Source organism: Pinus tabuliformis, chromosome J (genome assembly GCF_031772625.1).
Source record: "Pinus tabuliformis cultivar Carrire ecotype Pingquan chromosome J, CPIR1, whole genome shotgun sequence".
Lineage (NCBI taxonomy): Eukaryota > Viridiplantae > Streptophyta > Pinopsida > Pinales > Pinaceae > Pinus > Pinus tabuliformis.
In genome coordinates, this window is record NC_142295.1 from 399,581,629 (window position 1) to 399,604,415 (window position 22,787).

General features: G+C 36.1%; 1 pseudogene; it reads right to left on the bottom strand.

Annotated features, from left to right (window-relative positions):
• Positions 1 to 868: 868 nt before the first annotated feature.
• Positions 869 to 21,963, bottom strand: LOC149227468 (large ribosomal subunit protein eL8y-like; annotated as a pseudogene).
• Between the last annotated feature and the right edge of the window lie 824 nt (positions 21,964 to 22,787).

The following is a 22,787-nucleotide window of genomic DNA, read 5'->3' on the forward strand; positions in this document are numbered from 1 at the left end:
ATAGCCAAACTAGCCCTAGAAGGAGATTTTGAAAAGTTGAAGGAAGGGCCAGAGTATTGGAAGAAGGATGTTGTAGTAACGACATCTAACAATGGAGAAATGAGTGGAAATATGGCTAAATTAACAAAGTATAGCTCAATGTCACGCTAGATTCTCATTCAATATATTGGAAGTAGGTGTAGAAGACTTGCAAGCATTATTAGATTAATTATTATTCCAAATGCAGACAAAACACCTTCAACAATAAAAAAGATATAATTTAATAAAAATAAGACCATCTCAAGAAAGAGAAAATGTCTTGGAATCAAACATAGAGCCTTCAAGTAATTTCATGCTAGGGTAAACCATCTTCTAATCAAGGACCAAGAAATTCTAAAACATTAAAAAGGAAAATGTCATCCAATGGAGATACTTTTGTTAGAAAGGAAAATTTCATTCAATGGAGATACTTTTGTTAGAAAGGAAAATTTCATTCAATTTAGATACTTTTACCATAGTGCAAAAATTAAAATATATGAAAGTTCATATAAACCCATGCTACAAGATTGAGTATATAGTTCTTAGCACGTGAAAAGAAGGCACACAAAACCAAAAGTAGATAGCTACATGCATATTTAAACACTGTACACACTTAAAATTATATAGCAATATATATCAACAAAAATAACATAACAAAAGACAAAATGAAGATATCATCATCACAACATACAAAAAGTTGTAGAGAATGCATAAGGCCAATGAATGTGTATGACATATTGTTTACTCAATAGGTATTATGTTAATATACCTATAAATCAAATTGCAACAAACTACATAAGGCAATCCATTAAAAATTTCAACATTGAACAAATATTCCGAGGATTTATTCTTAAGCGAGCCTCTTTACTACTTCCTTGGCCAAAAGTTTTTCCTTGGCCTTTGTTTTTGCCTGAGATTTGGTTCCCATAATGCCACCACCCCATTGTGACCGATACTCATCAAACTTGTCACTGTAGTTAGCCTGCAAGAAGAGTTAATTTATAATTTTGATTTTATGTGGCATTATTTGATGAGTAAAACATAGTGACTTATAATAAATTATGCGCACCTTTATTTCATCAACAATATTGCTAAATTCCTTCTTATCCTCATTCTTCACATAAGTCAAGCACAAGGTTGTTGTTTCTTTTGTGCACAATCTGCAAAAAAAAAAATTGCTTAATGTAGAAGTTCTACATATCAATTTTCCATGAAAAGTAATCACATATTACTTACAATAAAAAATTGCATAGTGCAGAAGGCATATTAGTTTCCCATGAAAATTAATCACATATTAGTTACAATTCAAGATTATGTGAACTCTGTCATGCTAAAAAACAGTTAATAAAGGTTATAAATATGCATACCCCTCAAGGAGATGTTTGCCCTTGATAATTTCATATGATATGTTTATTTTTCTACAAAGTGAAGGAAGCCATACTACCAACTCAAATGGATCAATATCATGTGCAATGACTACCAATTTAGCTTTACTCTGCACGCATACAAATATTCCTTATCATGACTGAGAAGAAGAAATAATTTGTTGGAGGAATACATAACAATACCCCAAAAACAAAGAGCTCTGTTAAAATGCATATTGGAGAAACAATTACAATTACAATTGTAATACTTGCTCAATTAGGTAGGTTACTTGATTAATTACATATTTCATAACAATAGGTTTCTTCACTTCAACATGTATAATTTCTCACTTTTGATCACATTATAATGCAATATACTAAAGCAAAGTACTTGATCTACTTCTACAAACAAACTTGCGAAAGCTTAATCGATTTTGAGCAAGATCAAATAGAACACATATAACAGAGAATGAGAAATCAATGACACAAGAACACAGAAGAATACTATGGGGAAAGCCTCAGCTAAAAACCCCGCTATGTGTAATATCATACAAGTGGAAATATCTCTGTATTACACAAAGCTTTATTTCACATGCTATCCAGCTCTCAGTACAATCCGTTAATGCTGCTCATAGATAGAATAGACACAACATATGCCTTCCTTTAGTCCTCCAAGCCTCCTATTTCCTTGCATAGTTTCTCCTAGGTCCTTTGGCTGCCACCTGTGTGAATTCACCTCTCACACAACTCACCAAACTCAGAAATAACTCAGTAATCCTCAAGGAATGAATTCCTTCTGCATGCAAGAGATATCCTCAAGGGAATATTCCTACAACTGATAGTATAATGTCCCATCCTCTTATCTCAACTGGGTCTCTGACTGAACTGACATGCATGAGTTATTTATGAGAGAATATTTAGTTATCTGAAGTACACTAATTACATGCATGCATGCATTAACTAACTGAACTCACAATTAGTTCCAAAAACTGTTGGAACTAATCTAACTGGACTTAACTCAGTTAACTAAGCTAACTAATTACAACTCAAAATACAACTCATCCAGATCTCCTTCATTAAGGGATAACTTCCTCAATCAAAGGGATAATTGTTGCATGTCTTCACATAGATTTCATGTTTGATTTTCTCCAACTAATTAACTCAAGATGAATTAATTAATTATCAAATAGCTGCTAAGATCCAATTCGAATTTTAATTCTCAGTTTTAGTTCAAGGACTAACTAAAATTGGAATGTATCCTAAAATGCTATTTATAGAATTTATATATTTAACATTTCTTGTTTCTATTTCCAACACTGCCTCTCAACAAGAAAGGGATTATCTGTCACCCCGATCCTATATCTATGGAACTCGAATTTGAATTTTGATAATGCCTTAGTCAAAATATCTGCATCCTGCTCCTCGATCGAAACATATAGCAACAACATGATCCTCTTCACCACACAGTCTCGAAGATGATGATACCGGATATCGATGTGCTTGGACCTATCATGAAATACTGGATTCTCAGAGAGTTTGATACAACTATGATTATCGCAATAGATCACAATTGGATCCATCCTCTGATCAAACAATCCAACTAGAATTTTCCACATCCAAATGGCCTCACATGCTGCCTGACTGGTAGCCATGTATTCAGCCTCTACTGAGCTAAGTGCAACTGACCTTTGTTTCCTGCTATACCAAGAAACTGAAGTTGAACCAAGGTTGAAAATTCCTCCTGAAGTGCTCTTCCGATCTGATGGACTCCTCACCCAATCTACATTTGTGAAGCCCTGAAGCTTCACTCCCTTTGTCCATTTGTACCATAATCCATACTGAGATGTGCCTCTGAGGTATCTCAGCACATGCTTCGTTGCCTTCCAAAATAACTTAGTAGGTTGAACCATATCTTGACTCAGTTAGTTCACCGCAAAGCACAAATCTGGTCATGTGTTTACTAAATACATCAATGAACCCACAAGTTGCTGATAAATAGTAGCAGTTACTACCTCACCTGAAGTGGCATCCTCCTTCCACCAGTTACTTGCTAGAGGAGTCTGCATGGGCTTGCACTTCTCCATGTGGAATCTCCTGAGTATCTCATTGGCATACTTTCCTTGAGACACAAACACTTCCCCATCCTTCTGCCACACTTCCATGCCTAGAAAGTAGTGCATAAGACCCATGTCTTTCATCTTGAACTCTCTTGCAAGGTCCTCCTTACAAGACTTGATCAATTGATCATCACCTATCAATATCAGATCATCAACATAAAGAACAATGATCAATGGCTTACCTTCTACCATGATGTGGTATAGGTTCACATCTGCTTCACTCTTTATGAAGCCCAACCCGGTGAAATAGTTGTCGACTCTGGTGTACCAAGCACGAGGTGCTTGCTTCAGCCTGTACAAAGCTCTCTTGAGTCGACACACATGCGACTCACAATCGAAGGTCTCAAAACCTTTCGGCTGCTCTATGTACACCTCTTCCTCAATCTTACCATTGAGGAGCGTTGTCTTCACATCCATCTGATGGATCTTCCAACCCATCTGTGCTGATAGTGCCAACATCGATCTGATAGATGAGTACCTTGCTACAAGAGCAAAAGTCTCATCATAGTCGATCCCCTCGACCTATGAGAAACCATGGGCAACAAACCTTGCCTTATGTTTCTCAACACTACCATCAGCTGCTTGCTTTACCTTGTAAAGCCATCGGGAACTCACCATTCACTTGTCCTCCAGTCTTGGAACAACATCCCAAAAACTATTCCAAACTATGGTGACATACTCCTCCACCATAGCATCAACCCAGATTGGTTGCTGCACTGGTTCCTCGAAGGAAGATGATTCAGTCTCTATACATTCCCCAACCAGGGCCATGTAACCAGTGTACCACTCGGGTGACCTCCTCTGTCTACGTTGAGAAGATGGTTGTCCCACATTCTCTCTCACAGCCATCATCAATCTTTCAACTTCCCTTGAGTGTTTCCACCCATCTCTGGAAGACTCTGCATGAGTGGATGTCTCCACTCCTAGATCCTCTACATGTAGCTACTCCATATCAGTCCGAGGCTCCTCCTCCTTAGGAACCGAAAGTTCCTCCTCTGCATGCAACTTGAGCTCCCTCTCAAGGGATACTCACATGGCCTTCTGCTCATCTAACTTCAGATCTCTGCGTACCACTGTCCTCAGACTGGTAGGCAAGAACACTTGATAATTGTGGGGTGTATCAGTGTACCCCACAAGTATCCCGAACTCAGCTGTTGACTCTAGCTTCTTCCGGGCATCTTAGGTAACATGGAAAAATATCGATGAGCCAAAGATCCTGAAGTGACTCACATCTAGTCTCTTGTCAGAAAAAGCCTCCTATGGTGTCTTCATTCCCAGTATACGATGCGGGCTTCTATTCTGCAAGTATACTACTGTATTGCATGTCTCAACCCACAAATGAAGTGGTAGGCCTTGGTCATGCATCATCGCCCGAGCTGCTCCCACAATCGTTCTGTTCTTCCTTTCAGCCACCCCATTCTGCTATGGGTTATGGCATGTCGTCAACTCCCGTTTAATTCCTTCTTCTACACATAAGTCCTTAAACTATTGAGAGACATACTCTCCACCATTGTCACTTCACAAGGCCCTTATTTTCTTTCCAGATTCTTTCTCAACCAAGGATTTGAACTCACAAAACCTTGAGAAGGTTTGATCCTTATTCTGCTTGAAGTAGATCCAACATCTACGAGAAAAATCATCAATAAAAATAACATAGTACCTTCGTTTAGCAGTGGAGGCTTTCGAGAATGGTCCACACACATCTGTATGAACTCACTCCAGTATTGCTCCAGCTCGACTATCTCGATCTTGAAAGGATAGATTTTTCATACTTACCCAAGGTACAACCTTTGCATGTATCCACTTGCTCTAGTTTACCCTTGGGAAGTCCGGTAGAAATCTGTTGCATGATCTTCAAGGCCCCATGGTGCAAGTGGCCCAATCTTCTATGCCATAGCTTGCCAATATCTTTGCTTTGCACCAACTCTGCTTTGGAACTCAATGCAGCACAATCATCTACCTCCAGCTTGTAGAGATTCTTTACTTGAATCCCAATCCTCTTGGTCTGTCCAGTGCCGATGTGCCTCAGGAATGCCTTTCCTTTACTAAAGACTACATCATAGCCTTTGTCTTCCAACATAGCGATGGATACTAGGTTCTTCTTTAGACCAGGCACATACTTTACATCAGTCATGGTGAGAGGAGCTCCATGCTACCTCTGAAACACAATTGTGCCTTCACCTGAAACACAGTACTTTCCATCATCGCCCATCTCTATGTGCATCTAGAGGCCCTTCTCCTCCAAGGTACTGAACAAACTCTTGTCGTTGGTCATGTGGAATGAGGCTCCACTATCCAGGTACCAAACACATCCCACCATCGATGAAACCATGCATTTGAGGAGGGTGAAATCCAATTTGAACTGTGAGGTTAATGCCTCACCATATAATCCTTTCAAGGATCCCTTATTGGATTTCTTTTGTGGACAATTCGAAGCATAATGGCGCACCTCATGATAATGAAAGCATCGCACTTTCGATTTGTCAATATTCTTCCCACAATGGGAAGAAATCGATTTGGAATGGGAAGCCTTCCCTTTCCCTTTCCTCGCCTTACTCGCTAAGGCTAGATTTTCTTCATCATCATGTTTTGATGAATAACCATCTCTAGTGCTTCTCCTTATCTCCTCTTGCATCAGATCCAACCACATTTGTTCCCAATCTGGCAGTTTCTCTCTTCCATTTACTGAGTCTTGGTAGCTATGCCAGCTCTTAGGAAGACCGAGGACAGCAAGACTCACCATGTCATCAGTGGCTGTCGTGATTCCTACACTTCCAAGCTCATCCCTACAGGTGGTGAGCTTGTTTAGATATGTAGAGACCGTGTCGCCCTTTTCACACTTGATTTTCCGAAGCTTATCTTTTAGCACTAGCTTCCTCTGATCACTGCTATTCTGATATAGATCCTTCAATGTTTTCCACATTGAAAACGGTGTTTCCTTCCCATGGAGACTCGAGACAATGTGGTCTCGATCTCTCTCTAGAAGAATCCTCCTTGCTCTAGCCACACATTCCTTCCATTGTGCCAATTCTTGGGCATTAGTTGCTGCTAGCTTGGGGACTTCTTGATTAATGAAGTCCTTCAAACAATTGTCCTCTAATACCACTTCCATGCGATCCTTCCAGGCTATATAATTCGAGCTGCCATCCAGGGCATACTCGAGTCTCAAACTGTTGAATGCCATTGGTGAAATTTGAGTCGTGATAAGAATTCAATTTCTATAATTAGGAACTTCAAAGTTTGAACTTCTCCCTTCTTTGTATATTGTTCTCTGTTTTGAATGCCTTTGCTCTGAAACCATGTAGAATTTGTCATTGTAGTTCACCTGATAATGCAATATACTAAAGCAAAATACTTGATCTACTTCTACAAACAAACTTGCGGAAGCTTAATCGATTTTGAGCAAGATCAAATAGAACACATATAACAGAGAATGAGAAATCAATCACACATGAACACAGAAGAATACTCTAGGGAAAGCCTCAGCTAAAAACCCCGCTATCTGTAATATCATACAAGTGGAAATATCTCTGGATTACACAAAGATTTATCTCACAAGCTATCCAACTCTCAGTACAAGCCCTCAGTGCTGATCATAGACATAATAGACACAAGATATGCCTTCCTTCAGTCCTCCAAGCCTCCTATTTCCTTCTGCAGTTTCTCCTGGGTCCTCTGGCTGCCATCTGTGTGAATTCACCTCTCACACAACTCACCAAACTCAAAAATCACTGCGCAATCTTGAAGGAATGAATTCCTTCTGCATGCAAGAGATATCCTCAAGGGAATATTCCTGCAACTGATAGTACACTATCCCATCCTTTGATCTCAACTGGGTCTCTGACTAAACTGACATGCATGAGTTATTTATGAGAGAATATTCAGTTATCTGAAGTACACAAGTTACATGCATGCATGCATTAACTAACTGAACTCACAATCAGTTCCACAAACTGTTGGAACTAATCTAACTGGACTTAATTCAGTTAACTGAGCTAACTATTTACAGCTCAAAGTACAACTCATCCTGATCTCCTTAATTAAGGGATAACTTCCTCAATCAATGGGATAACTACTGCATGTCTTAACATAGACTTCATGTTTGATTTTCTCCAACCAATTAACTCAAGATGAATTAATTAATTATTTTTCAAACAACTGCTAAGATCAAATTCGAATTTTAATTCTCAATTTTAGTTCAGGGACTAATTAAAATTGGAATGTATCTCGAAATGCTATTTATAGCAATGCTATTTTTACCATTTCTATATTTAGCATTTCTTGTTGCTATTTTAAACACAACAATTTTCCCTTCTGCATGACCCTAGGATTTTTTCAGAAGCCTTTCCTTCTCTGCAACTTTATCTTCTGGCCTATATTTTTGAATCATCTTGAAAAGGTTGACAACTACATTAAAACAAAAAGTATAAGCCAAAGGGATCAACCAATACACAATGTAAAAAAACAACCACAGACAGTAGAAAATAAAAGATACAACTACTCTATCTACTCTAACAATATACATCGGTCCTTTAAAGATCATTTCAAAATAAGAAGGAAAAAAAGCATAATTCATTCATAACTAAAATACCAAAAATACTTAAAAGTAGAAAAATTCTACTTCAAGGTGGTCTTGGAAAAAAATAATGTTGCTACACAATGATCTATATTTGAGCACAACGATAAAAAACATGCACAACAATTATTTCTCATATTTGTCAAACATTGGTCAAAAGAAAATTATATGGTAATCATCAATAAAACCATATTCATATGTTACCCAATTAATTCAACAAAATATAGAATTGATTGAGATAATATACATAATAAATATGAACTGAAAGGATCTATTTCCAGGTGTTTTAACTTTTTTCTTTGTTATTATGAGTATGAAAATATCTTGAAAGCTTACCCTTGAGTCAAACTCTGTTCGGCTTTGTTGATGGGCCACGTTAACATATTCCTAAGTCATATTTTATGAATATGAATCAAGCTCACAAATAGTCAAATTCACCAACAACAAGTTAGGCTCACATTCCCTCATCATTGAAGCTTTCTAATTATGGCCAAACAACTACAAAAATCAAATTAGTTGTTGTTAATAATTTTTGGTTTTCTTTTAATTCTATAATTCAGTTTTAAAGGATGTTTACACATTAGTTTCTTGTACAATAGTTGTTGTTAGTCAAGTGTTTTTATAGTTTTACAGAGGTGATCGAGTTTGATTTTTTCTAGGGGAAATGACATCATAAAATCAAGCCCATCCACTATGCTCCCTATACTATTATATAGTAGGTTGGTGCGAATGCATGTGATTTAGATTTTCCTTTCTAGCTTGGAAAGATAAAGAATAATGACTTATAATAGCTTATGCACACCTTTATTTCCTCGGCAATATTGCTAAATTCCTTCTTGTCCTCGTTCTTCACAAAATTCAGGCACAAGGTTGTTGTTGTTTTTTGTGCACAATCTGCAACAAAAAAATTCTTAGTGCAAAAGCTCTACATATCAGTTTCCCATGAAAAGTAATCACATATTACTTACAATTTAACAAAAATAGTTAACAAAGATTATAAATATACATACCCCTCCAAGACATATTTTCCCTTAACAATTGCATATGGGATGTTTATTTTTCTACAAAGTGCAAGAAGCCATACTACCAACTCAATTGGATCAACATCGTGTGAAATGACTACTAATTCAACTTTACTCTGCACACACACAAATATTCCTTATCATGACTGAGAAGAAGAAATAATTTGTTGGAGGATTACATAGGAATACCCCAAAAAGAAAGAGCTATGTTAAATCTTATAAAAGGAATTTGTTGAGGAACATAGGATACAACTGTTTTGAGAATCAATATTCTTATGCATTTTATGTTTAAACATAAAAATCTAGGAGAAAAAAAACACCAAGGTAACTCTAAAACTGAATTTGACCGAATCTTCCAACTCACATCCAAGGAGCAGAGTTGTTGGAGAAAAAGTGAAGCACAAGGAACTCAACAGAAGAAGTTTTGAGTAAATTCCAACAAAGGGCATGACAAGAACAAAAATGAGCATATAATGCATTTAGAAAGGGAGCAACTGGGTAGTCATGCTCAAAAAGGGGAGGATGCATTATATCACCCAGATGAGGTAAACAAAGACACAACTGTGTCATTCCAACATAAAGATCCAAATGTCAATTCATGCCAAAAAGAGAAGCTTATGGAGCAAGAAAGATCCAAATGTCGATTCATGCCAGAAAGGGAAGCTTATGCAGCAAGAAGATTTTCACATCAATAGATTTGCTAGGATTCCTAATGCAGATAATTTGGAGAACAATGCAGAAATTTATGAGCAAACACCAGAAAGAAACTACTAGTTTCATTCAAACAATGTGATTTTGGACTCTCAATCCTAAAACAGACAAGTTGGAAATACTTCAGTCTATCAGTAGGGAAATAGTTCACTAGCCTTAAATTTGTTTCCCTATGTCTGTGATAGTTCTCAGAGATATACAAGTGATATAAATAGGTCACAATATAGTCAAAATGATTGCATGAGTGTTGGTCAGATAGTAGGCAAGGGTGATCCTAATCAACTTCACTAGTCTTCCTCACTATGCAATTTCCTATGTAGATAGGGTTCCTTTTTGTACTGAATTTACCGCGTTGACAAGGCATTGACCTTGTTGGACTTGGACCTTGAGAAGATACATACTTTAAGCTCTGAAAAATAGAGCTTTTTCCATCTACAACTGCTATCGTAAAATCTAATTAATAAGAATTAATATTGCACATTTCAAACAAATTTAGATGGCAGCAATGACAAAAAAGTAGTGCCCATTAATTTGTTTCTTAAAAGAAAAATGCATAAAGCTAAAATCATCACATTGACTTCCTCCTTGATGTTAGACTTTAAACTAGAGATAATATTTTTGGTGACTCAGGAAGGAAATACCTAGAGAGTTACAACCTCACATCAACCCCCTCCATTTTTTCTAAGCATTGCCCTAGGTATAAAGAGTAAACCTTTCTCCTAACTATGCATACTTTGTTTTGAATCTTTCCTTTTACCATTACTTTAGTAATAATATTGATATAAAGTAAATGATTTTTTTTTAATTTCAACAATTTGACATATACCATGTTTTGATGTTTATTGTAAATTAATGCATAAATATGATTTATTTTTTATAGTTGCACATTGATGAAATCCATCCTTCAACAACTATATTAATTTTTTATTATTATTATAAAATTTCAATGAATGTTGGTTAATAACCGCAAGCCAAACTTCAATCCCCCATAAACTAATAATAAAGAAAAATATTAATCATATTTTAATACTCAGATGAGAGGTTTTTGTGATTCATGATTTAAGAAAAAACTTCTTGAAAAAATCACATTGCATCAGGACAAAATTAATATTTTAATACTTTAATTACATTATAAATTAAATATACCTTAACTATAAACATAAATCATACTTAAAAAAGACTAAGAAATAGTACTATATGCACATACATATTAATGGTTAAAAATGTATTAAAGTTGTTAAATAAAACTAATCGTTGTAAACCTAAGTAAACTATATGAAAAAATAAAGAACATACAACATGCACATACATATTAAATTAAAAATGTATTGATATTGTCAAACAAAACACATCTTGCAAATTGAAAATATGTTATGATGGTTCCTGTGTTCATAGAGTTAGGCTTATATTTGATGAAAAAGGCCCCATATTTAGATTCATAACTAATTGTTCATGTTGTTATAGTTATAGTTGGCTAGTTAATAATAACAAACATGGAAATAATCTCAGACAATATTACTAATATAGTGGAAAAATGGTTGAAATTACAGAATTAAAGTTTCATTCCATATACAAAGCTCTGGGCTTTCGCTACATGGTAGGAATCAAGCTCGAAGAACGACATTGCATTTTGAATTTTTCTTTGATTTATTTTAAGTCATCACATTCGCAATCTGTGTGCATAAGAAAAAAATAGAGATCATGGATTTTGATGAAAGTAATAATTCTTTTTCTGCGGGAGCAGATATAGAGGGAATGATTTGTGCATTATGAAAAACTTTTATGTTCCCACCTGCATATTTGAGTAACGTCAATGGTATGATGTATGCTTCAGTGTTGTCATAAGATTATTATGCAGATTGCCTAGAACAAATTACTTCTCCTGCAAACATGTGTGATCCACAATGTCCATTCACAGATAAACCTCATCACTTCATGGGTCACTATCATTAACTCTGGGAAAGTCATCGTTGTGCCTACACTGGGCCTAAGAACCTTCTGGTATGACGAATAATTGATTCTCCTTCAAAATAATTACAAAAGATTAAAACAAATAAATAAAATTACAAATATTATAGACCTTCACCAGTGGAAAATATTGACGCAAGTTCCCCCATTTGTTTTTGTAGAGATTTGAATTCTCTGGCAACTCAAAGCTTAAATTAATTATCTATTTGTGTCTAAGGGAGGAAGGCTTCACAAATTTCACAGGTTTCGTGTTCAATGCTCATTTCGCCATAGGATTTTGACTATGAAAACTTAGACAATGGCATAGAATAATACCTCCAACAATAACCCTCCTTCATTTCTGTAGAGATTTTAATTCTCTAGAAAATCAAAGCTAAAAGGCATTATCTATTTACGTCTGAGGGAGGAAGGGATGTATACATTTTTTCCGTAACTGTTTAGGCTATTGTTTCTAGGAAAACTAGTATTTCTAAGAAATGCTAGCCCTCCAGGTTGTAGCTAACCTAGAAACAACAATCAAAGTAATTCACTATCTTTCCTATGAGTGATAGATAAGAAAGAGATTATGAGGGACCAACCTGTAACTTTCACTTGAATCCTCACTTGATCTCCCTCTCCTTTGACAGATCTCATAACTCCTCCCTGTACTTAACATGCTTGGAGAGTACTTGCATAGCTATAGAAACAAAGACCTGTCAAAGAATAATGATTCATCACAGCATAAACATCATAGAATCAGAATAAACAAATGAATGCATTTACACTTAACATAATCAATTGGGAAAAATCTTGAAGAACTTTATTGATAGCAAGGAGAATTACAACCCATAAGAAGTGTGATCCAGTGCCATCCTCCCAACTTCCAGCCTTCTTCACCTCATGAATCAGCAAGAACATACCAACAATAACACAATGCTCTCTCCTCAATACTGAAACTAGCAATACTTCCTTACAACTCAGAATACTTCAGCCTTCTGATCTCTTGGATGAGAGATCCTTTTATAGATGATTGCAGGAGGTTGAGTCATCAATGGGGATGATGAATGCCTTTCTATTTTTAGGAATTGGTTCCATGAAAGAGGGGAATTGTAGGTGGTTTCCTAATTCCCTTAGTCATCCTTGGGCAAATTCAGAGGGGCAAATGGCACAGGAAACGTTTCTAGAAGTTTCCATGAGCAACCAAATCTCAAACTCTCCTGAAATTTTGTCCTACCTCACCCGTCGCACCTACTAGAGGGCCAAACTATGATGCATGGCACTTTGACAATGTAGCACCTGCTATGCATAGCACCCTAACACAGGGATTTCAACAATGATTCATTTTAGGCACTTTCTGGATGATTTTGAGATGGAACTTTTGGGGAATGAGGCATTCAGATGACTTAGTTCCTTTAGGGCATAAAACAACTATTTTAGTGGTTGATGAACCCCAATACATAGAAATATAAGTTGGGGTTGATGTGCCCAAATATGTCTATAACATCTATTTTATGTAGTGTCCCTCCATTTTCGCAACTACTAAGTATTTATCAGACAGTGTACAAATTTTCAATTGTCTGACATTTGATTTGATGGTGCAAAAATGTACAAGGTGGCAGTTAGAGGGATTGTTTTCAAAGAGGAATGAATATTGTCTAACATTTGATCTTATGGCGCAAAATAGTATAGGGTGGAAGTTGGGGGGATTGTTTTCAAAGAGGAACGCCTTACTGCATAATTAAATCTAAAAGAAAATAGGTTATAATTAATTTTGAGGTATCTCTAAACCCTCCATCCTCAAGACTACTAGAAATATTCCCATAGAGATTTTAATAAATTAAAATTGAGAATACTTTTTTTTTTCACTTACTGGTTCACGGATACCCGGGTCAGTGGGTAGCCGCTACGTCCAGGGTTTTAAACACTGAGTGGACGCCACCCGAAGGGCATCAACACCCCTCGGCCTATTTACTGACCTAACCCCAAGAGCTTTTCGGGATTCGACCCTTTGAGAATACTTTTGTATATACATATGTGAAAATATTATAAAAAACCAGGATAGATGCATCTTAACCAAGGATCCAAGCAAAGAGAGAAATCAAAGTGACTAACAAGGATATAGGAAAGATAGTGCATGATTCTTTTAATTTTTTTATTATTGTATTTTTTTTGACATGATTGATCCAAAATATAGGTTTAATATTTTACAACCAATTATGTTTTTTAATTTAGATACTTTCTTAAATGCAATACAATGTGATCATATTTAAGAGAGAGAGTGAGATGAATGGGGAATAGAGTGGGGGAGAGAGACATAGAGGTGAGAGAGACATGGAGAGAAAGGAAAGAAGATAGAGAGGAGGGGAGTGAGAGGAGGAGAGGGAGGGATAGAGATATGGATTTGGAGGGGGGAACAGAGGGAGGGAAGAAAAAAGAGATTGAGAGATAGAGGTGGAGAGAGAGAGGGAGTGACAAGGGAGAGATGAAGATGGATGGGGGAGAGAGGAGACAAGGGAAGACAGAGAAAAGGAGAGGATAGTGATAAGGAAATAAGGGGAAGAGAGGGACAGGGAGACATAGATATGGAAGGAGAGAGGGGGGGAGAGAGAGGAGAGAGGGAGGGAGATAGTGATAGAGTTGGAGGGTGGAGAGAGAGTGTGTGTGATGGGCGGGAGGTGGGAGAGAAAGGGAGAGAGAGGACTTGAGAGACAAGAGAGAGAAGAGGGGGAAGAGGAATGAAGAGAGAGAGGACATGAGAGAGAAGGGAGAGAGAGGGGGAGAGAGAGATGGAGTTGGAAGGGGAAGAAAGACATAGAGAGAGAAAGATAGATAGGGAGAGGGAGTGACAAGGGAGAGATGGTGAGGGAGAGAGGAGAGCAAGAGGGAAGAGAGAGAGGGAGAGGGAGACATGGGGGGGAGAGAGGGAGAGGAAGAGAGGAAGAGGGAGGGAGAGTGAGATAGGAAGATATGGAGAGAGAGTGTGTATGTTTTGGGAGTGAGAAAGAGAGAAAAGGGGAGATAGAGATATAGATGGAGGGGGGAGAGAGGGTAGCAAAGAGAGGCAGAGAGAGAGAGAGAGAGAGAGAGAGAGAGAGAGAGCATGTATTTTTGGGGGCTGAGATAGAGAGACAATGGGAGATATAGATGTATATGGATGGGGTAGGGAGGGTAGAAGAGAGAGGAAGGAGAGAAGGGGAAGAGATAGAGAGGGAGAGGAAGAGGGAGAGATATAAATATAGATAGATATGGAGAGAGAGTGTGTATGTTTGTGGGATGATATAGAGAGATAAATAAGGAGAGACAGAGGGAGATAGATATATAGATGGAGGGGGTGAGAGGGAAGAAGAGAGAGACAAAGAGAGGGAGGGAGGAATAGAGTTAGATATGGAGAGAGAGAGAGAGAGAGATGTGTTTAGGGGGTTGAGATAGAGAGACAAATAAGGTGATATGAAGGGAGGTATATATATAGATGGTACGGGGAGAGAGGGAAGAAGAGAAAGATAAAGAAAGGGAGGGAGAGGGAGAGAGAGAGACGAGGGAGAGAGGGGAGGGAGAGAGAGGAGTGAGGGAGGGAGATAAACACAGAATGGAAGGTGGAGAGAGAGGGAAGAAGAAAGAGACACACCATAGACAAATACAAACATAGAAGTTAGATTTAGAAAGTCATGAATATTTTGGTTTTTCACTAAAATAGATTTAATTATTTCAGTGTAGTTGTTGATTTCTAATCCTATTTGACCACTTGCAGTAGATGCATTGATTTAAGTTTAGATGTCAATTCTGAATCCTATTTAATACCTTACATTAGATGCATTGATTTCAGTGTAGATGTTGATTTATACTCCTATTTGATTGCTTGCATTGGATGCATTCGTTTCTGTGTAGATATTTATTTCTAATCCTATTTGATTGCTTGCACTAGATGCATTGATTTCATTGTAAATGTTGATTTCTAATCCTATTTGATTGTTTGCACTAGATGCATTGATTTTAGTGTAGATGTTGATTTCTGATTTGATGCAACTATATGTATGATGTACATTAATTTCAAAGTAATTAGATTAATAATGTGCATTGATTTTAGTGTAAGAAAATCTCTACCCCCTCCATTTATATCTCTATCTCCCATTGTCTCTCCTTCTTTATCTCTCTATCTCATCCCCCAAACATACACACACTCTCTCCATATCTATATATCTATCTATTTATCTCTCCCTCCCTTTTCCCCTCCCTCTCTCTAACACTTCTCTCTCCATATCTATATCTCTTCCTCCCTCCTTATGTTTTCCTCTCTCTTCTTCCCTCACTTCCCCCTTCCATCCATATCTTTATCTCCCCTTGTCTCTCCTTCTCACCCCCAAAACATACACACTCTCTCTCAATATAAGCACATAAAACCTATTCACAACGTGCAATGAATTATGTGTTACAATAACTCAACCATAAATACAATAGTTGAATTTTCATCCTAAATAAAATGTTCACTTAAAATGTTTTCTTCCTGAAATTGTAAACTATTTGTAATTGGATACATTCTTATTATTCTCATTTTCCATCATTCAACATTGTTAATCACTTTGCATTCAAACACGGTAATAGAAAATAACTACCATTGAAAATTATTTGGGGTTCAACACTCCATAAGTCACAATGATTGACTTTGGAGAAAACCACTATTAATATTGGAAAGAAACAAAGACAAGGTATGATGTTTACTATAGTAGATTGAGTTAAATATTTGAATAGTCTATGGTTTCAACTACTCTTTCATATGATCAATATGAGAAAATGGAAAAATTAATAGGTGTGGCAATAAGAACTGTAGAAGAAAATAGTTTCAAATTTATTTGGATAGAATATTGTTTGTAATTGACTACATTCTTATTATTCACATTTTCTATCATTCGACATTGTTACATTGTCACATTGCACTCAAAATTTTTATTTCATCATTTTTTATCATTCAAGTTACTAATAGTTTCTCACATGTCAAAAAACTGAGGTAGCTAAGAAAATTTAAAATTAAATTGACCAAATTAATCTTAGACATATTTAGCATATTTAAAATGATCTAAATAATTAGATGTTCAACAAATTTTTTATGATCGTACACAACTGAATCCAGCCTAGATCCATCTTAAACCTAGATCTATCAAGTATCAAGAGAGATCAAATCTCTTGAGGTGCAAACCTTTCTTGAATTTTTGCACTAAAAATGAGGTTTGCACTTGGAGAAATTTGATCCCTCTTGCGCTTGATAGATCCGAGGTTAAGATGGATCTAGGCTAGTAATAAATAGAGTACAACTTATCACAATCCTTAAATTTGAAAAAATAAACTTTTAAATGTTTGAGTGTCAATTTCAATTGCAAATTTATACTTGCATTTGCACCAAATGTTGTAAAGGAAACGCTCCAAGGCATAAATTGAGGAACAATCATGACATGGGAATGGGAAAATCTAAATGAGATGTAGAGATGTAGCAGAAATGAAATTCTAACGTTGTATAAACAGAAGTTGATTTAGGGTGCTTCACACTATTTTTTTTATTAATTATTGAATTAATATTGCATATAAATCTCATAAAATTCAACCAACTTATAATTTAGGGCTTTGATATATAAGTTTGACTTTGGGTCATTAACATGGTGATTCCCTATCGCAACCACTCAACCACTAAACCACAGGCCAATAAACAAAAGACTGCAAAATGTTACGATCATTACCATAGTAAACCCAATGACTCTACACACAAGAATTTATTCTTTACTGGAAGATCATATTGCTTACCCATATCCACAAAAAGAATGTAATGTGAAAAGAAATTTGTAGAACAGAATCTCTGTTATTATAACTTGTAACAATAAACTTTGTATGAATTAACATTACAGGCTTTTAAGAAACCAGTAAAGACCAGTAAAAATAAATCCAACATAACCACCAACCATTAAAAAATAAAGAGCGTAGATAGATAGACAAAGAAAATTTGTAATCTCTGGCAACTTATAGTCATGTATGATGATTCCTGACAACTTCCTCAAGATTGGATAGTATGACGAAAGGGATTTTAGAAATATAACCTGAAAGCTTAAGACTCAATTTGGACTTTTCCCGAGATGAATGAATCAACTCCATGACAAGATGACAAGTGAACTAATGAAGAAGTAGTATTGTAGTAATTGCGAACTAAGTGTGAATCTGTAACAATAGTTGAAGGTAATATGAAAGGAAAAATCATTGGTAATACAATTGCGAAATAAATGTGAATTTGTAACATTAGTTCAAGTTAATATGAAGGTGATGCACATGAATATCTAGTTCCAGGAAGAGGGGATCCAAAACCCATGTGATTGAGTGCTGCCAAATGAGCTCTACATCTTTGTGGATATCGAACTATGGGATTATTTGACAGGTGTTACATTTTGTAAGTAGTAGTATTCTTTCTCTCAACCGGGCTATTACAAGATTTGCATGGGAAAACTACAGAGGAGAATGTTTCAAACAACTTTGACCACAGAAAAACACACAACAATAGTGAAGACTATAAAATTTGAACATATCCTTACCAGATGAGAGGCCGGAAACACTAGGGGAAACAAATGGGGACCTACAAAAATCCATATGGGGATTTGTAGTTTGTGTGCTTGAACATATCTTTGTAAACTTCTCTAGCTTTGTCAATGGTTGTTGTAGGGTTGCACCTTGTTCAGATCTCTACACAAATAATTTTCTCATAGTTGATTAGGAATTTGATACTAAGACCAGGTGAGGACCTTAGCTGAGAGGGACTAGGACACTTAATGAATTGAGCTCCAGCTCATGACATGGACCTTAACGGAGTCAAATAATATCTTTCATGTCATTACCTTCCTTAGAAAATCTAAATCAGGTAAGAACATTGAGACAAACCCTCCTATTATGGATATTTGTGTTAATTTGTTCATATATAAAAAACCACACAAGGGTTTGATTACTGGGCTACAGAATGTACATATATTATGCACAATATTACAAATATGACCAAAACCATATTTAAATTCTTTTCAAATGTAAATCTCAATGCATTTGATCTCAGTGAAGGTGGAATTTGATACTAAGATGCTACTAGCATCTTTATTGGGCTCAAGTGTAACCAATTAATCAGGACCATACCTTCCTCAATTGAGCTTGAGCTCATGACAAGAATCTAGAGAAAAGTTAAGAATTTTCAAGACATTGTAGAGCTAGCTTAGGTAAGGCCTTTCCAAACCAACCCTCCTAGCCTGCAAGCTTAGTAGGACACACCAAATCTTAAGTTAAGATGGATCTCTGTGTTAAATTTTGGAATATTTTGGAAATTTACATTTTCAATGCTGAAATTTGATAGTAAAACTAAAAACAATCAAAACCAATAAATCCTTACGACTAAATACACCATTAAATGTTTCTATTTTTATAATTTTATTAGTAATTATACTAATTATATTAATCAATAGTTTATGGTTCTAATAGATAGAAGTTATGCGAAACCGTTTACTTCATCCTGCATTTTTAAATTTTGGAATATCTTAGATTTTTAAATTTTGGAATATTTTGGAAATCTGCATTTGAAATGCTGAAATTTTATTGTAAAACTAAAAAAAATCGAAACCAATAAATCCTTACGACTAAATACACCATTAAATGTACTTTGTTTAGCTTCATTATATTTAATGTTATACAGGTATGCAAATGACGTGATATGAACACACATATTGTAATTTCGACACTGGCACTGGTAGCTAAAACTTCGTATGAATTAACATTACAGTGTTTTAAGAAATGAACAAAGACTAGTAAAATTAAATCCAACATAACCACCAATCATTAAGAAATAAAGAGCATAGATAGATAGAAAAAGAAAATTTGTAATCAGTGGTAGCTTGTAGTCATGTATGATGATTCTTGACAACCTACTCAAGATTGTATAGTATGACTAGGGATTTGTGAAATACAACTTGAAGGCTTAGCCTCAATATGGATTCTTCCCGAGCTGAATGAATCAACTCCATGACAAGCTAACAAGTGAACTAATGAAGAAGTAGTAGTACAGTAATTGTGAAATAAGTGTGAATCTTTAACAACAATTGAAGGTAATATGAAGGGCATACTCATTGGTAATACAGTTGTTGTGAAATAAGTGTGAATCTGCAACAGTAGTTCAACCTAATATGAAGGAAATGCACATGAATATCTAGTTCCAAGAAGAGGGGATCCAAAACCCATGTGATCGAGTGCTGTCAAATGAGCTCTACATATGCCTCTATGGATTTGCAACTGTGGGATTATTTGACACGGGTGACCTTTTGTAAGTAGCAGTCTTCTTTCTCTCATCGGGGCTATTACAAGCTTTGCCTGGGAATGCTACAAAGGAGAATGTTTCAAACAAATCTGACCATAGAAAAACACACAACAATAGTTAAGACTATAAAAGTTGAACATATCCTTACTAGATGAGAGGCCGGAAACAACAGGGGAAACATATGGAGACCTTCAAAAAGCCCTATGGGGATTTGTAGTTTGTGTGCTTGAACATATCTGTGTAAACTGCTTTGGCTTTCCCGATGGTTGTTGTAGGGCTGTGCCTTGATCATATATCTGCCCAAATAATTTTCTCATGATTGATTAGGAATTTGACACTAAGACCAGGTGAGGGAGGACCTTAGCTGAGAGGGACAAGGACACTTAATGAATTAAGCTCCAACTAATGACATGGACCTTAACGGAGTCAAGTAAGATCTTTCATGTCAATACGTCCCTTAGAAAATCTAAATCGGGTAAGAACATTGAGACCAACCCTCCTATTATGGATCTTTGTGTTAATTTGTTCATATATAGAAAACCACACAAGGGTTTGATTACTGGGTTGCATAATGTATATATATTGTGCACGAGATTACAAAGATGCCCAAAACCATATTTAAAATCTTTTCAAATGTGAATCTCAATGCATTTGATCTCAGTGAAGGTGGAATTTGATACTAAGACACTACTGACATCTTTCTTGAGCTCTAGTATAACCAATTAATTAGGACCATGCCTTCTTCAATTGAGCTTGAGCTCATGACAAGCATCTTAACTGAGCATAATTAAGATTTTTCAAGACACTATAGAGCTAGCTTAGGTAAGGCCTTTCTAGACCAACCCTCCTAGCCTGCAAGATTAGCAAGACACATCAAATCTTAAGTTAAGATGGATCTCTGTGTTAATTTGTGTATACATAAAAAAGTTAAAACCAAATATGGATCTCTGTGTTAATTTCTGTATATATAAAAACCAAAAATGTTCGACTACTGCACTATAGAATGCACACATACTAAGCAAAAGAATGCAGAGATGCCCAAAAACCATATTTAGATAGGCATGAGAAATCACATTTCTTAAAATGACAATCCTTATAGTTTTGTGCCCTGTTCATGAAGAATTTGATACGGTAACTCTACTGGGACCTTCCCTGAGCTGAAGTATAACCAGTTAGTTAGTTAGGACCTTATGATTACTAGGCTGCAAAATGCACATATATTGTGCACAAGACTATAGAGATGACCAAAACCATATTTACATGTACCATGCAAAAGAATACATAGATGCACAAAACCATATTTAAATTTTTTTAATTGTCAATCTGAATGCTTTTTCACTCATCTAAAGAGAAATTTGATACTAGTACCTTAATAGGATGTTTCTTGGGCTCAAGCATAACCAAGTAATCAGGACCAATCAACAACCTTACTCTTACCTTTACTTTATGAGTGAGTTATACCGCATTTACGACATTGGATTGGACGAAGGATGAATTATGGCTTTCACATATTGGTAGTCCCACATTAGTAGAGATGAGAGGGGCAGTACAATGAACATGGATTATGTAGCCATTTTAGCTATGTAGAGATTGATTCTAGATATTTAGATAGATCTATCTATAGGTGTAGAGATTATAGTATCGATCGGTAGAGTATTGAGATAGAGATCAGTATATATCGGTCTAGATAGATATAGAGTATCTTGAATGGGTCAGAGTGAATACGTCTTGGGCCTTCTTTTCTTGGGTGAGTGTCCTGAGCACTCCTATATTTCATTCTCAACTCGTTCTCTACACCGTATTCATAAACACTGTTGCCTGCATGCATTCTCCATCTCGAACACTCATCACTATCTGGAATTGAGGGTAGGTCTATATATTTCCTCATGACTTACTAGATCTAGACCTTTAGCCCTGCACACACTTAGTTAGGATGGAATATACTCTAAATTTGGTTCATAACATCATTAGATGATCTGATCCACATGAACCTCCTCCATGTGTCAGAAGACTTAGCTCTTCTTTTCATTGTGCTCTTGAAGACTTCCAATTACCTGTATGCCTTACTAGTCATTTTCAAGCTTAAGCATGAATATCTATCTCAAGGTTTTGCTTGTTGGCCTAGTGTTGGAACAAGAAATGAATACACGATGGTTGAATCCAGCTGGATGGGAGTTACTGCTGGCTGGGAAAACAGGTGGACCATACCTTCTCAAGTTGAGCTTGACCTCATTACAAGCATTTTAACTAAGCTCAATTAAGATTTTTCAAGACATTGTATAACTAGCTTAGTTAAGACCTTACTAGACCAACCCTCCTAGCTTGCAAGCTCAGCAGGACACATCTCAAATCATGAGTTAAGATGGACCTTGTGTTAATTTCAATGATGGCCAGTACAAGGCATTACAAATTTTTCCTGGTGTATATGATGAAAAAGTAATTTAGGTTTGTGCATGGGGGCTGCAAGCCTTCAGGACCTCAACCAATTTTAATTGATTCATAGGAAGAGCAGAGAATGAAGAAAAAGAATAATAATTACTCTTCAAGTTATTTTTGTACGGATTTTAGGAAACAAAACTTATGGAAAGAGGAAACATTTTACTCACTGTAATAAACTCCAAATTAATTTACAAGTTAAAACTCTGAAACAAGAATAGAAGTTGATAGCTAAATCATGTTATGTTTCATTAAAAAGAAAGAAAGTAGTTCTAG